The 17,316-nt window shown below is 38.7% G+C and overlaps 1 protein-coding gene across 1 annotated transcript in view; it reads left to right on the plus strand.

The window, feature by feature from the left end:
* Positions 1 to 17,316, plus strand: part of b3galt1b (UDP-Gal:betaGlcNAc beta 1,3-galactosyltransferase, polypeptide 1b) — a 196,932-nt gene that overhangs the window by 101,906 nt on the left and 77,710 nt on the right. Inside the window, exon 2 of the mRNA XM_007257994.4 lies at positions 2,583 to 2,635. The gene's annotated coding sequence lies outside the window, so the exon portion shown is untranslated. The remainder of the gene's footprint in view (positions 1 to 2,582; positions 2,636 to 17,316) is intronic.

Here is a 17,316-nt window from a genome sequence, read left to right on the forward strand (position 1 = left end):
CTATTTTTATAATTGTTTTTATTATTATTTATTAACAGTTCTTTAATATAGATTTACTGTATATTATATAGGTTATATACTATATACTATATATAGGTTACTGTACTACTAGGAGTACATATAGTATAAAACATTAAGGCTTTAGTTTTATCACTTCTGAATGAAGTTCTGAATAAATAATTCTGTACCCAGGACAGTTTCTTGGCTCATCTGGAGGACGAGAGGAACTTTTTTCTGAGCTGTGGTTCGATTGCGTACTTCCATTCCTCTCTTTTTCTCTGAGTGAATAATTGCAAAAGCTTTGGTCATTTGCTGTTGTTTTTTTGTTTGTTTTACTTGGATAAAAACACTCATACAGTAAGGAACAGCAGCAGAAGCTCCTCAGATAAAGTGCTGTTCTGACCTGTGATAATGTGCCTATCGTTGGCCTAGGTTTGCTCTGAAATAAGGCATTAGATAGATGAAGTGTTAGAGCAGCCTGTATTAAGGAACTGTATTCTGGCAGGGCTCGGATGACTCACAGATAGATAGTCTAAGTCTAGAATAATCTGTATTACAGTGTGTACTATATATGTCGGTCATGCAGGTCTGCTGTACTGTCTGTCCTAAATGAAGTATATCATGCCTTGTTCCTCAGTTAGGTCTTACGTGTCCCGTTTCTCCTTGATTTCCGTCTTATTGGCTAATGCCCCACCTGCTTAACATTCATGAGACTGGGACTCTTCCCCATTTGAATGCATTGCCTGCCTGTATCTATTTGCATTGTATATTAATATGTAACCTTTCTCGCAGGCAGACGGCGTGTGGGGGAATAAAGCTGTTCCATTCAGGTCAGCGTGTTCTTCTCAGGTTGGTTAGGATCAGTTTCAGCTCAGCTGGGAGTAACTCTCCCAGAAGTCAGGCTTGTCACCCTGCCGCTGCCAGAACAATAAATATGATGAATCTGCCTCTTTAATTATCCAGCGGTTCCATGCCAATAGTCATCAACTGTCAGCGGCAATTAATATCGCAGCAATAACTATTCCTGCTGGCAAAGTTTAAAAAAGAACGAATGCATCACATTGCGAGTAGTAGTGGTTAATAGCACCGTTTATCGTCGCCGTCGCAGCAGCCGAGGAGCTTGTGAAATTAGAATAAAGTGGGATTCCACTTCAGTTTTCCAAAACGTGATTCCATTAACAGTAAGCCTTCTCAGCGGAGGCTCCCGCAACCACACACATTCATCACACCAGCAGGCAGCTTTTTTTTTCTGTTTTTTTTTTTATTTTTATATCATTCACAAACGAGTGCACAGAACTCTTAATTCAAATATCAGCCAGCTGACTGAGTGGAGACATTCGAGGAAAAAAATGATTATCATAGACGCAAAAGTAAAGAATACCCATCCCCCCTGACATCTCAATCATACAGTACTTGCATGTAATTCACATGCATGTGTATTTGTTTATTTATAAATTTGTTTATAATGGGAGAAAAAATGCAGCCATGATGGTAGTGTAATATTTGTGTCAGCGCTGTCGGCTCTACAGACATAATAATCAGGTCAAAAACTGTTTCATTAGGGAAGATTTCGTCTGACCTTTCAGCGACAAGAGCCGCAGCATTCTAATTTCCCATGAAATAGCACGCATCAATACGTTTGACATTTACATTGGAGGGAAGCCGAACGTGTGAAGCTGCCATTGAATCACAGCAGCAGGGAGAAGACGGAAAAGCCCCGGATTACCCGAATTAGACCCATGGAAAATGGGAACATGAATAGCGCATTAATGCAGCCAAAATGTTTGATACAATTTTAGATCCTGCCATGTCTATAAATTTTGCTTTCCAGATAGTGTAAATGAAAAGTAATGGTGAGCTTTTGGTAAAAAAAAAAAAAAAAAAAAAAAAATGTCTGTAAAACCTTCTTTTTTCTCATTTCTCATTTCTCCTCATGACTTTAACCAGCTCATTTAGAATGTTAAACTTTATCATTAATTGATCAAAATGAATGAATGATTCTCTATGAGTTATTTTCCCATTTTATTTTATGCTGCCCACCGTGAAGCAGTAACACATGCATGCATGCGTATGAAGTAAAGCCCTTCATCTCCTCAGACTTCAGCTCAGTGAAGAGCTCAAAGCGCTCCTTTTCTGTGTCATGGGGCTGAGCAGAAGCTTGCAGGCGAAAGCTTCAGCTCGTGGATGAGAACAGACAGGATATGAAGAGCTCCTTTCAGCAATAGGTCTTCTAGCTTTAAGACACAGTGCCTCCCTTCACTTAGACCAGACTACATCAATCTCTGTACTGTGGCTTCACTGAGACAGGTCACGGTGGGCCTTCCAAACAAACCAGGCCTAATAATCAATTGTTCCAGTCACAGACTCTGACAGGCTCATAAAAGAATGCAGTCATTCATCTTCCATCCATCTCTCTCTCTCTTTGTCATCTTCTCTCGCAGTGATCTCTGTTTCACTCTCTGTTGCCTACCTCCTCCTTGCCCACACCCCCATACCCCAGTCCACCATGTCCTTTGCTTTTATATGTCTGCTTGTCATTGTCTCAAGCACTTTCTAACAACCTCTAACCTCTGTCTCTGCAGATCAGCTGAGGAGGGCGGCCATGGAGCAGAGAGTGCCGCGCTTGGTATTTGAGGTACAGTATGTACAATGTTCTGTTCTATTGCTGTTTATGATGAACACTGCTGTTCATTTACTTTCCACATAGAAATGACATATTAAACTTCCCACACTTCAGTTTCCTAGGGGTGTCACGATTTTGATATTTCATCGAAATCGATCGATTGGCGAAGCGCACTGTAGCTCAAAGAGCATGTGGACATTCTCAACTTCTTAAAGAAAAACTTGAAAATATAAAAATAACAGTTGTTTTGTCTAGCCTCAAATATGTTAATAGTTTTGGTACCTTAAGGAGCATCTTTCTCTCAGATAAAGTTAATATATCTTTGTTAAAGAAAAAAAACGTGTCATTCTCAGGGACCGAGTCTTATTTTTCATGTTTAACTGTTATAGTAGGATAGAGTTCAGTTTGTTAAGGCTCTCTGCTTTATTATTTTTACATGACTGTTCCTGTATTTTTTTTATTATTTATTTTGCTATGTGCACACTGCTGCTACCAAAAAAAGCCACTAGATGGCATTACAAATATATCTTAATTAAATAATTTAACTTTGACCATTACTTCCTCTAATGTGGTGTATTACAGATCACTTGTATCACTTTGCATCACTTATATCAAGCCCAATTTTTAAAATAAGATATTGTAAATTTGATGAATCAAACCAATGAATGACCAAAGTCTAATCTAAAACTGGCATAGGCCTCTCTGCTGTAAAAAAAAATAAAGAAAATCGAGAATCGAATAGAATCGTGACCCTAAAAGTCGGAAATAAAATCGAATCGAGGATTTAGAGAATCGTGACACCCCTATCAGTTCTTCATAGATCCTAAAATAGAACCCTGTTGGACTCCGACAAAATTTGCTGAAATTTACAATAGTTTCTGTATTTTGATTAATAGCAGAATGATACCAGCAGGTTTAAAAGGTTAATGATTACATTGCCTATGCCCAAGGTAAATTAATCATTTGTGCATTCAGAATCAGTGCAAACTCAAGCAAACTCCAGATGATATCTAAGCAATACATGCATAACGTTATTATTCTGTTCGGTTTCAGTTGGCCTCATCTGTGCTCTCTAGATTATTTGGATTTCTTTGTACACAAGCAAACACATCTTGTTGTTGCTGTTGTTGTTATTGTTGCTGCTTATCTGCTTGATCTTGCACTTAAAGCACTTGACTTCCTGTTTCACTGGAGTATAAAAATGAAGTGTTGTAGGGTTAGAATAATATTAGTCATCTATCAGCAAAGACACGATCAGAGAATGCGTAAATAAAACTAATAAATCATACAACAGCTTTTTTATTCTCATCCCACATCTCTGCTATGAGGACAAATAAAAAGTTTTAATCCACTGCAGCTGAGATGAATGTGTCTGAAATAGTACACAAGTCTAGTTTGCCATCAATTTATGATAGTAATAATTTTCTTTACGGACAGCAGCTGGATAGTTGAGGCACTTGGTTGTGTCCTGTTGGACCAGTATTCACAGCTGTAATTAAATGACACAATGCCAGTAAACAGTTTGGAAGGCTTGCCTGAAGAATGCATCTGTTCTCACCACCTAACAAATACAAGCAGCTAGAGTTCCTAGAGTTGGACTGGGACTGTTATTGTCATTTTAGAGCATTTTTATGCTGCAATACACTGGTATGAAAAGGTTTGGGCACCCCTGATAATTTTCATGATTATCTTTTATAAATCACTGGATCAACAGTCGTGGTTAAATACATCATATAGCAGACAAGTGAAATAAAGTTTATAGGATTTACAAAAAGTGTGCAGTAATTATTTAATCAAAAATCAGGCAGGTGCATTAATTTGGGAACCCCAACAAAAACAATATCAATATTTAGTAGCTCCTTCTTTTGCAGGAATAACAGCCTCTTAACACTTTCTATAAGCTGGTTTGTACAAATGTGCTTTAGCATACCTCAATGCTTCTTCTGCATTCCTCTCCCATACAGCCTCTCCTTCAGTGCAAAGTATGTTCAATAGATAAATAATGCACAGTGACACCATCTGCAGCAAGATGATGTTGTAGGTGATCGTTCTCACCATCCTTCTCCTCTGCATATCTAAGATTTTTCTTGGTCTGTCACTTCAGGTCTAAACTAGAACTGTTCCTGTGGTTCTTCCATTTCCTCACTCTGTTCCTCACACTGGAAACTGACAGCTGAAATCTCTGAGATCTGAGCTTTTTGTATCCTTCCCCTAAATGAAGATGTTAAACAGTTTTAGTTTTCAGGTCATTTGAGAGAGTTTTGTTTTGAGACTCTCATGTTGTCACTCTTCAGAGGAGATTCAAAAAGAAGAAAATCTTGCTGTTGGCCACATGAATCCTTTCTCATAATTGGATTCACATGTGTATGTAGGTCAGGGGTCAATTAGATTACCAAACAAATTTTGTCTTTCAATAATTAGTGCTGAAAATATTTAAAACAATAAAATGACAAGGGTACCCAACTTTATGCCTAATTTTGTTTAAATTATTATAATATATAACTGGAAACTTCAGTTCACTTCTCAAATATCACTGTGTTCATCTGCTGTATTAATACTACCACTGTAGTCTCAGGTTTCTTTAAAGCTTGAGTAGGGGATTTTGTAGAAACCTAGAAATATAAGCTAGTTTATGAAAATAATCATGCTTAGCCTGACAAGTAACAAAAGCTGGATGAAAAGAAAGGTACACAACTTGGCAAGGGGTGTGTGTGGTCTCAGAAATCCATACTTTGATGGTGTGGGCATTGAAGGACAACAATTACACATACATATGCCAGCTAACCACATCAGCTCATGTTCCAGTATAGGAAACCAATAAGATAATAAAAAATACTCGCTATTGCTTAGAACTACAGTGCAGACATTATTAAACATACACTATACTATATTGCCAAATTTTTTGCTCACTCACCCAAATGATTGCATTCAGGTTATTCAGTCACTTCACATGGCCACATGTATATAAAACCAAGCACCTTGGCATGCAGTCTGCTTCTACAAACATTAGTGAAAGAGTGGTGAGGGGTTGCTTTTCTGGAGAGTTCTAGTAAAAAGACCTAATAATGCTTCAGCATACCAGTATAATTTGGACAATTTCAAGCTCCCAACTTTCTAGGCTATTAACAACCAGAGCAGCCACAAAGTAGTTCAACGCTGTTTTTGTACTCCTGATTATCTTTCTCTTTGTGTTCACATTGCACATTGTTAACTTTAAGCTCTTTGTATGGAGGAGGGGGGGGGGGGTGGAAGGGGTAAGTGAAGTAGGTGAGTAGACAGGCTTTTAGGACAACAAATCATTTCTGTCTGTTCAAAAGAAATGATCAGACATGCTTTTAGTCTCCTGTGGTCTCCACCACTGGTAATGATTTTTTTTTGTTATTGTCAGAGCATTTGCTTTATTGATAGCAATTCAGAAATGTGGCTAAAATGTTTTTAAAATAAGTCACAAACTCCAGCTTTTACTTCATCCACTAATTGAAAACTCAGTTCTATCAGGCAGACTCCAGAGGAAAGTGTGCAATAATAACAGCTTTAATTCAATAGTTTTAACAATGCCTTAGATAACAATTAATGTAAAGTTAGTCTTTGCAGTAGGCCCAGTCATCGGCCTGGGGGAGAAGCGCCTGGACCCTTGCAGATCCTGCCGTATGTAGGAGACAGGGGCGGAGCCAATCCGCTGGCAGCTGACGGGAACAAACTAGAGGCAGTAGGGAGAAAGGAGAAGAAATGAAACTTACAAGCAGAAAAGGGCGTGTAAAGGGAGGTGAGAAGCTGGTGATTGGTTGAGATATGAGTGATGAGCACAGGAGTTTCCTGCTAGAACAAACACTGAAGCTTATAGTACTGTTATCTTGGCAATGAGAGAATGCAAATATAATGCATGTCTGCAAACAACTGAACAAAAATAAAACAAAGAAAACAAAACTATGTTTAGTGTTTTAAAGTAAAAAATTATCTTCATTTCTTAATAAATTTTACTATTTAGGCTTTAGTCATCTATAGTATTAAATACAGCTGATAAACACACATTTTCCATCGACATTTTTTTTCGGTTATTTTCTCCAGTATTGTATTTCTGCAGAGTTATGCCTGGTCCTTTAACTGAAGCAATCTTGTGAAGGTGTGTTTTTTCTTTAAGCATTATTCATTATTGTGTGCCGCACAAAAACTCAGAGCCCCTTTAAATGCACCCTTTATTCGGTTTGTTTGAAGGTTGACCTTCAGTCATTGCTGCTTATAGCCTTTTCTCTTCTGCATTAGCACATTGTGCCTCTAATTCAAAGGCTTTTAACTGCTCTTGTCTCTTAATTTCTAGTCATTACCAGAGGGCACTGACCACATTCACTCGCATAACAAGTGATTTATATTTCCCTATTGGAAATGCAGGCGTCGACTGCTCTGCGGTGCACACTTTCTATAGTGCAGCCAAATAAACTCCAACTCGCTGTGTTAGAAATTTAATTTCAGTATTACCCCAATTACACTCCTCAAAAGTTCATAAAGGACTATTAAAGAACACAGCCTCTCCATTTTCAGATTTATTCAGTTTTTCACATGAAAGCACATGAAAGGATCATAATGAATGTTTTGGAGCAGCACAGACGATCCATTACTGATAGAAAAATAAATGGCAATGGTGGCGTGTAGGTTAACTCTATGACTTGGACTGTGAGAATGCTGGGATGGTGTGATCCCCAGCTGGCTCGCAGGAACAATTAGCATTCATTAAAACACCACGAGTGCTTTAGGACTCTCATCTGGGCTGAGCTCTCATTTCACTCTTTAAAATCTCTTTGTCTAAAAATAGGAATGGTGCAAATTGCATTCTCTGGCTCTGTGGTCTGACAGCAGAGGGGTTTCTTCCTAACCGCTGTGCTTAATAGATTTGCTCGTTAATATTATTTGGCTTTTTGTAGTGTGCTCGCGAGTGTGTGGAGAATACTGCTGGCATAGACGAGCACTTACTTCAGTGCCTTAAATGATGCTAGTGTATTCTCTCTTCAGCCAGACGGACAACAATAGCTTAGCAGTTGGACCATATGCATTAAGTAGTAATGATAATGTTAATTCAGATAAACGATTATCATTGTCATAATTATCGTAATCAACGATATTATTATAATTAAAAATGTGTAAACAGAGTACCTCACATCACCTTATGTGGTTGTATGTAAGTGTTCTGCTCTATCTATGACTATTAGTGTAACAGCAAAGAACACCACTGAATCAGAATTTGGTCATTCAAAGCAGAGCTTAGATTCTCTGCCCGACCTGAACTCGGACCCGATTCCCACTTTTTATCTCGGACCCGGGTCGAGTCGGCCCTGTTTTTTAATGCTTTTTTTTTTTTTTTTTTTTTTTTTTAGAAACCTATGGCGTGATAATCGCAATATAGCTAAGTAACAAATCAAAACTGTATTTTAAAAAAAAGGTTGCACAAGTTAGAATGTTATAATCACGCAGCTCTGGAACTGCAGTGAGCGTTTGCATAGCCTTATTGATGTTAAATGTGTTTTGCACTAAGGCTATATAGGTCTATGCTTCTTCAGTGTTGCAATGTTAATTAACATCATTCTGAATGGATTCCTCTCATTCAAACAGTCCAAAAAGGTTTTAAAAAAAAGCTCAGTTTTAACGCTCTACTTGTTCTTATTTACGGGGAGGGTCAGATCGGGCTCAGGCAGAACGTGCATGGCTCGGGCCGGGCCGGGTTGGTTTTCTTTGGGCCGATCTAAGCTCTAATTCAAAGGGGACTTGCCTATTCAGTGGATCAGTGATTTTTTTTGCCATATGTGGAGTTATGTATATAACTTGATTTTGAGAGATTGATCCACGCCCTTACTCCTCCCACTCTCTGGCGGTTTATATAGGGAGGAGAGTGGGAGGAGTAAGGGCGTGGATCAATCTCCCAAAATTAAGTTATATACATAACTCCACATATGGCAAAAAATAAATTATATTCCTCTCTACACATTTATGCTCATACATTAACACTTTCAAGTTGAGAATATAAATTAGCATGTTTTTCAGTGATGATGTTCAACAGATTAAGAAAATTAAATGCAGATATAGATCATGGAAATATGACTGTAACACTTACGAGCTTTTAAAAAAACAGTAAAAAAAATCACTGCATTTGATGAGCGTATGAATCAGAATTGCAGTCTTATATAATTATGGAGATAATGTCATAATGACTTGGATTTGTAAAATAATAAGTCAGACAAGAGCATGCATGTATTAAAATTAGCTCTTATTGTCTATAATTTTTTTTATTTATCTATAAACATTCAAATTGAAGTGTAAATAAAAAAAAAAAAACAGTTGAGACAGGTCTTCAGTAGAAAAAAATTGCATTAAAACTAATTTAAATTAAAAGTGTTATAGTGATTTCTCTTTTACGCAGATGTATTAGATGACTGTAATTAGGTATATTAGGTGACTCTTTAACTAAAAATAATCATCCGTGATTTAGCGTCTACAGTATTGCAATTATAATTGCAAAATATAAATATAATACGTATAAAACATAATGAGAGCCGGAGCTTTTTGACCTTTGATTGTTCTATTTTTAAATTAAAACAAACAATAATAAACTAATAAAAATATACAATAAATAATATCAGTATATATATACACATTATATATATATATATATATATATATAAGCTCAGAAGGGAAATGACGTGCAAAAAGGGCAAAGATGTGACAAAATTCCAGAAAATCAGTTTTTAAGAAATACTATTATTGGGTGTAGGTGCTCCACATGGCAAAAAAAGTCATAGTACAGTTATAGTATGAACAATAATTCACTTAATATCATCACTGGCTTAAATGATTGCGATATTTGATAATATCATTTATCGACCCAAAGCTAATATCGTCGCTGTCCAATGAAAAACTCTTATTTCCAAAACAGCAACTTTACAGGAGAAAACCTTGTAAAGTTTCAATGGAAGTCAATGTAAAAAGAGTTTATTTCAGTTCACTTTCAAGAGTTTCTATTGGTCCGTTCATCAAGAAATTTTGGCACAGTGTAAGGGACAGTTAGTCTGTTCAAACTATGTAGTAAACTAAAAATCGACAAAAATGGAGATAAGTGTTTTTCATAGGACAGCAACGATATGCATTTATTGCAATGTATAATAGTTCCATAGGTATATTATGATTCTGTGATTCTTCCTCAAGGCCATTGGCAACTTGTTACTGAAAGAATATTGTCCAGTGCTGAGCTTCTGTCTGGCCAGATGAACTTCTCCACTGTCTCTTCTGCTTTTCTTCCTCTGCAGGCTGTAGAGTCGGGTGGCGTTGAATTGGCATGAGGTCTTGAAACCTGACTCATCTGCTAGTGTGGCTTTGTGCAGCTCTAGCAAGTGGTATTTTTGAGAGACGGAGGCCGATTTAATGTTCTTCAGTTCTCACAGCTGTTGGAAATTAGATTTCTACTGGCATTATGTACAGACATACAGCAGTCTATGCGGTAAGCATTGCTTGGAGTCAGAAAAATTCAAATGGTAAATCAGAGGATCAGGGGCGTTTAACATTCAGTTCTAGATGAGCTTTTGAATGCTCCTGACAGCATGAATACACAGCGTTTCATGGCCTCGTAATTTCTCATTGTCCTCGTAAAGACCTACAACTCTCCTTTTCAGGGAAGTGACTTCATTTGGAGCACAATAGTGGCGACCCTGCTGTGCTCAGTGGTGTGTTTACGTGTGTGTGTTTGTGTGCGTCCATGTGTGCACCTTAATCACAGTAATCATTACATTCTTCATTTGCTTCTGTTTATCCTCAGTTGTTCTGCTTAAAGGCTGAATGGATTTTGGCACATGCTATCATGTGGAGTTATTAATGCTCATATTCAGTGAATACCCAAACAAGGCTTTTATTATGGCTCGGCGGTTTGTGCAAATGTTTACAGAAACTTTTCTTGTGTTTTGACACTTTATTTGTTTATAATTGTATTTCATTTTCTTTCTAATTACCACAGCCACTCATTAGGATTCCCCATCATTAGTAATGCCCCCAGCTTTAGGCGGGTGAAGGCTAGCATATACCTCCTCTGATACATATGAAGCCAGACACTTTTCAAAACTGCTATGAATGCAGCATCATTGGGTACACCAGCTAACAGTGCTAGTAGTGGTGTGGGGAGAGAGCACTATCTACCCACCCTGAGAGAGCAAAGCCAGTTGTGGTCTCTCTCTCAGACTCCTGCTGCTGATGGCATGCAGCATGATCCAGGATTCAAACCTGGTCCACTGAACCTAAAAGATTACTTCACTGAACCACAAAACATTTCATTCAGTCGAAACACACCCAGAAATAAAATTTAAACAATGCGTTCCAGATTATTATGCAAATGGTATTTTTCCCTGATTTTTCTAAATGGTCGATGCAAATGAGAGTCAGTACGATAAGTCATCACCCCTTAGAGTATAAATCAAATTTTATTGAACAAACCTCCCAATATTAAAATAAAAAATAAAATAAAAAAACTCAAAATGCATTGTTCCAAATTATTTTCAAAACATTTTATAGGTTGTAAAGAACTGAACATGGTAATTTGTAGAATTTGCAGCATTAGGAGGATTCCACATTAACTAAAATCAAAAAGCTATTTCAATTAAAAACATCCTAACAAGCCAAGTTACACAGTAACATAGGAACCCTTCTTTAATCTCAACTTCAGTTTCTTGCATTCATTAAACTGGTGAATTTTTAGAAAAGTTTTTGCTTGATTTTTTTTGCATGATGTCAGAATAGCCTCTCAGAGCTGCTGTTTTGATGTGAACTGCCTCCAACCCTCATAGATCTTTTGCTTGATGATACTCTAAAGGTTCTCTATAGGGTTGAGGTCAGGGGAGGAAGGTGGCCACACCATGAGTTTCCCTCCTTTTGTGCCCATAGCAGCCAATGACACAGAGGTATTCTTTTGCAGCATGAGATGTGTGTTGTCATGCATGAAGATGATTTTGCTCCGGAAGTCACTGTTCTTATTTTTGTACCTTGGAAAGAACCTTTGCTGAGGTCATTTTTACACCTTTAGGGACCCTAAAGGTGTTGGGCCATGGTGGCCATCCACCAACCATCCACTCCTCCATCCATCTGGACCATCCAGGGTTGCACGACACTCATCAGTAAACAAGACTGTTTGGAAATTAGTCTTCATGTATGTCTGGGCCACTGCAACCGTTTCTGCTCTTGAGCTCTGGTTAGGGGTGATCAAATAGTAGGTTTACGCACCACAGCAAGCCTTTGAAGGATCCTAGTTTCAGCACTGTTATAAAACTGTTTTGAAATTGTCTCATAGAATAGAAATAGAAAAAGACCACATGAATCAGTGAATGGAGAATGTTGTGTTGTTGAAACTGAAGAACAACAGGCGTACCAACAGCCAGTGATATCCGACCTTGTGATAATGGCTTTTTTTTGCCAGTGTCTGCAGAATGGAAGCTCAATGCACACAAAGAAGCAAAGTACAGTGTGATTCACACAGGGATCCGCTCTAGGCTAAAATCTAATTCTACCTGAGTGACTTTTACCATTTATTTTTTCCATTATCTGCTCCCTGAAAACACCCTGAACTACCCCAGCTGGCTTAGAAAGTGTAGCTAGTTCAAAAAAACGTCAGAAGGAGAAATAGAAGCTTATTTTTGTATAGTAAGACTCAAGAACCAAACCATTGGAAGTGAGTAAGTGGCAAAAACTAAAAAAAGCTGAACTAAAAAGCTCACTGAACCGACACAAAGAGAGCAGCAAAAATGGTATGGTAAGACTAGCAATACTTACTTGAATTGTTGTAGAGGGGTAAACCTGCCAAAGCTAACAACTGCTTAAAAGGAAAATCAGAGTGTTTCATTCAGAGTCAAAAAAAACAGGGTTGTACAGGTGCTGGTCAACGAATTAGAATAATTTGAAATAGTGCAATCATGAAATTCTTTGAATGCATTTTTTGTGCAGAAAGCAAATCAGGTGTTCACCGCACCTGTCCTACTCGTTAGACTAATCACAGAACTCGTTACCTGGAAAATTTGCTCAGCTGAGCTTTCCAAAAGGTCCATTCAGGTCATTTAACTGTGACACTGTTGTTTTATTGAATTAGAATAATGGAGAAACCGTTTCATTGAATTAGAATAATTTTTATTATAATTACAATCATCACTTTCACAGTATTTTGTGGCTGCCCCCTTGGCTTGTATGACTGCCTGAAGTCTCCGCGGCATCGATTAGACCAGCTTGTCGCAAGTTTCCTCACTCACAGCTTCCCAGGCAGTGGCGATGTTCTGCTTCAGTTGGTCCAGCGTAGTAGGCTTTCTGTCGCGAATTTTCCGCTTGACGATGGCCCAAAGGTTTTCAATGACATTGAGGTCAGGCGAGTTGGCCGGCCATGCCAAAACTTCAAGCTGTTTTTTAGTGAACCAATCTTTGGTCGACTTTGCCGCATGACCCGGTGCAAGATCCTGTTGAAATATGAAGTCTTCTTCGCCGAACTGTTCCTCAACAGTCGGAATCAGGAACGTTTCCAGAACATCTTGATATACGGCAGCATTGACAGTCTTCTTGAGGAAGCAGAGTTTCCCTACACCTCGAGCGGACATGCATCCCCAGACCATAACACTCTGGGGAAACTTGACGGATCTTTTCACGCACTCGTGGTTGTAGGTTTCGCCACCACGACGCCAGACACGAGGACCTTGGTCACCGAAGGAGATGCAGAAGCGTGATTAGTCACTGAAGACCACTTTCTGCCAGTCTTCAGCAGTCCTCTCGCCATGTCCTTTGGCCCACTTCAGCCGTTTCTCCATTTGTTTCTTGTTCAGCATCGGTTTTACTGCTGGAACGCGAGATTTGAAGCCGAGTTCGCGCAGACGACGGTAAGTGGTTGATCTGGAGACGTCAGCGCCGGTCTGCTTGTTCCACAAGTCGGTGAGCTCGGAAGTGGACTTGAACCGGTTGCTGACTGCGATCTTTCTCAGCTGCTTGTTGTCGCGAGCAGAAGTTTTTCGGACGCCGGAACAGTTGGTGCGCTTGCTGCAGTTTTTCTTGAGAGCTTTGCAGACGGAAGACTGGCTGATGCCGAGCTGCTCAGCAATTTTAGTTTGGGTCAAGCCTTGTTGGCGAAGGGCTTGAATTTGAGCCACTATTCCGGTTGAGAGGTCGCGCTGCTTACCCATGATTGATTTTACAACTTAGAAATTCTACTCAACCCTGACTTTATACTGCACAGTGAACACTTTTCACAGAAAACAAAAATTCGAGCATTTATTCTAATTCAATGAAACGGTTTCTCCATTATTCTAATTCAATAAAACAACAGTGTCACAGTTAAATGGCCTAAATGGGCCTTTTGGAAAGCTCAGCTGAGCAAATTTTTTTCCAGGTAACGAGTTCTGTGATTAGTCTAACGAGTAGGACAGGTGTGGTGAACACCTGATTTGCTTTCTGCACAAAAAATGCATTCAAAGAATTTCATGATTGCACTATTTCAAATTATTCTAATTCGTTGACCAGCACCTGTACATTTGATTGACATCTGAGCATTTTTCACCCCAGTCAAAGTACCATGATTTGTATTAGTGCTGAACGATATGGCAAAAATTTATATTGCGATACATTCCTTAATTTCGGTCAATACGATATAATTTCAGAAGCAATATTAACAATTTCAAGGCTTGTCTGAATTAAAAAAAAAATTAAGTCTTTGAAACCTCCTCGCACAAAAAACTATATGATACTTTAAAAATAAAAAGTAAATCTAAGTAAATCAATGCTCACTTTTACTTGCATATAGCCTTTCTATACAAACGAAAAACATGACATCCCTGTCAAACATAAACCTATAACCTATAAACATATTACCAATATAAATCACTTAACTTAATAAATTACAACAGAGGCAGAGCTTCTTATTTTTTTGTAAACAAATTCAATAGATTCAATATCCCCGTCAAATTAACAAACCTATAGGCTTAATCAACTATAAATTACTTAGTTACAACATAAACTTCAAAAGCGCTTCAGCCAGAATAAGAAAAAATATTGTATGTAGTGGAACTGCTCCATTGGCTACCAGTTGATGCTCGTATCAAATTCAAAGGTCTTACTATCGCCTTCAAGGTGATGACAGAACAGCTCCTTCCTACCTGCACTCACTTCTGAAGGCTTACGCTACCTCCCGGCCGCTGCGCTCCTCCAATGAACGTCGCCTCGCTTTACCAAACACAATCCACACAAAGTAATCCAGACTGTTCTCATACAGAGTTCTTCCCCAATGGTGGAACAAACTACCTTACAACACCAGATCAGGAGAATCTCTCACTATCTTTAAGAAACTCCTGAAGACAGAGCTCTTCAACGAGCACTTACTCTCCTAACACCTCTAACACACTAACTACTTCTAACCTCATTTCCTTCTTCCCCTCCTGTAATGTAATGTAAAACTGCTTGAGGTGTGTTCGGTTCTGTCCATGACAGACACTGTAAATCATACATATCGAAATACAGCAAAAATGATTTCACCTTTATTTTCTTATTGCAATATATACCCAAATCGAATTATTGTCCAGGCCTACTTTGTATGTATAAAGTAAAACCCTTAAAAACGCTATATTTGGTACCTTTAAATCACCATGTTTAAAAGAACATGGCTCTTTATCGCTGTACATTTAGCACTGCTAAAGAGGAGGCCCGCAGGCATGCTCCGGCTCAGTGCGATATTTAACTTAAAGCTGCCCTGTATTCAGGTGTGAGTGGTATTGACTGGAACACTGGTGTGTGAGAGATGCTGCTGAACAGCAAGCAGTTCCTCTACAGAGCATGCTGCTGCTGCTGCTGCTCTCCCTCAGCTCCTGCAGAATTAATGACCTTTTTACCAACAGCTCTCTCCTTACTTTTAATCTATACATCAATAGCCGTGATCAATTGAATGTGAATTACAGAAGGTAATTAAAGAAATGCACATTAACACAATCCTCGGAGAGAAAAGCAAGCGAATGTCCCCTTAAGCCGGAGCAAGCAGCGTTTTTTTTTTTTTCTTTTCTGTGTGGAGAAATTCTTAGCAGGCCAGGGCCTGTGTTTATTAAGCTGCACGCTGGAGTACACTCCGGTCAATGGCTGCATAGGCTGCATTCATGTATTCAGTGGCGAGGCTGATCCTGGGTCAGCTCTGCGATTTGGAGGATTTGCTAAATACGGGGTGAGGCTTGGCTTGCCGCTCTGTTTGTTAAGCAACAGCAGGAGTGCTGATCCGAGACCAGATTGCCTTTCCTTCATACACATCTCCCTCCCCATTGCCTGCGCGAACCCAAGCCATTGGCTTAACTACAGTTAATATGGCTGTACTGGTACCATGCAAAGCTTCATTTCTGCCTTAGAAGGTCATAGAAGGGATTATACTGGAGTGTTCAAGGGCACAGTGTTGCAGGTGCTTGGTATGTGCATTGACTTAGTCATGATGTATTAACACATCCCACCAGCTCCAGGAGCTCGCCTGCCGGTTGAGCTGGGCTTTGTGCGAGGGATTTTAGTTTTTTTTTTTGGGAAGCCTGATTTGCTTTGAGTCCAAAAAAGATTCTATGAGTGACCTGGAAAAAAAAAGAAAAGATTCTGCAGAGTCATTGACCTTGAAGTGAGATTACATTTAGCAAGCTTTGAGAAGTACAGCCCGCAGCGTTCTATAACCAGCGGCTGAATGGATGATGAATAATGCACCACAGGCGCAGTCTCCCAGGCCCTGGCTCTCCTGAGCATGTGGTTTCCTGGCTCTCCTCGGTTCCAATCTCCCACCGCACTGCTTACCAGACAGCAGCGCTTCAGTGTCACAGAAGGAGTGAAGCTAATATCCGAAAACAGCTTTTACACGTCACCGATGAAACAGCACGCAAAACAAGCCCACCAGCTGCACTGTCAGTCTATAGTAAGGGGATTTAGTGTGTTTTGTTTTTTTTAAGGAAGCATTAGTTGATTAACTTTTTTTTACTTTTCCTTTTCTGAGCAAATTAAAACATAATAAATTGATTAAAATTTTAGCAGTGGAATCAGCACATGTGTGTGTAGATACCTGAGAAAAGACCAGTCCTGTCAGTCTGTATGAGCCATTCTTTACCACCTGTTACTCCACCCCTCAACTATCTGTTTAGCTAAACCAACATAAAGGCAGCGAGTCAGTGCAAGAGAAACAGTGTTTCTCTTGGGCTGGGTTGTAAATGCTGAGAATCTGTAGAATGCAGTGAATTTTTTATTTTTTTTTTACAGCTGACTAACAGACATCAAATAACTAATCAACATCATACTTTTTTCCCACTCAAATCCTTTACAGAAAGGTATGTATTATTGGTCAAATCAGGTAGTGACTGATATGCTCATTAGAGCTCTTTACATAGAACAATTGGATAGTACACTTAATACACTCAAATGTTCTCACAGCAGTTAAGCTCCTTTCCATTTGCATACAAATTACTAGTACAGAGTAGTTTGTAATGATGCGCTATGTAAAATAAACAGAAAAAAGCAACATATTTACTCAGAACTGTCTGGTTTTAAGTGTGGTTACAATGGACACTATTACATAATCATTTTACTACATTCAATTCAGTTTTTACATTAATGGCATGTTGACATGTTGATATAGCAATGCTTTATCACTTATATATACACTATATATACACTTATATTTTGTCTACTTACTG

Source organism: Astyanax mexicanus, chromosome 11, assembly GCF_023375975.1.
Source record: "Astyanax mexicanus isolate ESR-SI-001 chromosome 11, AstMex3_surface, whole genome shotgun sequence".
NCBI lineage: Eukaryota > Metazoa > Chordata > Actinopteri > Characiformes > Acestrorhamphidae > Astyanax > Astyanax mexicanus.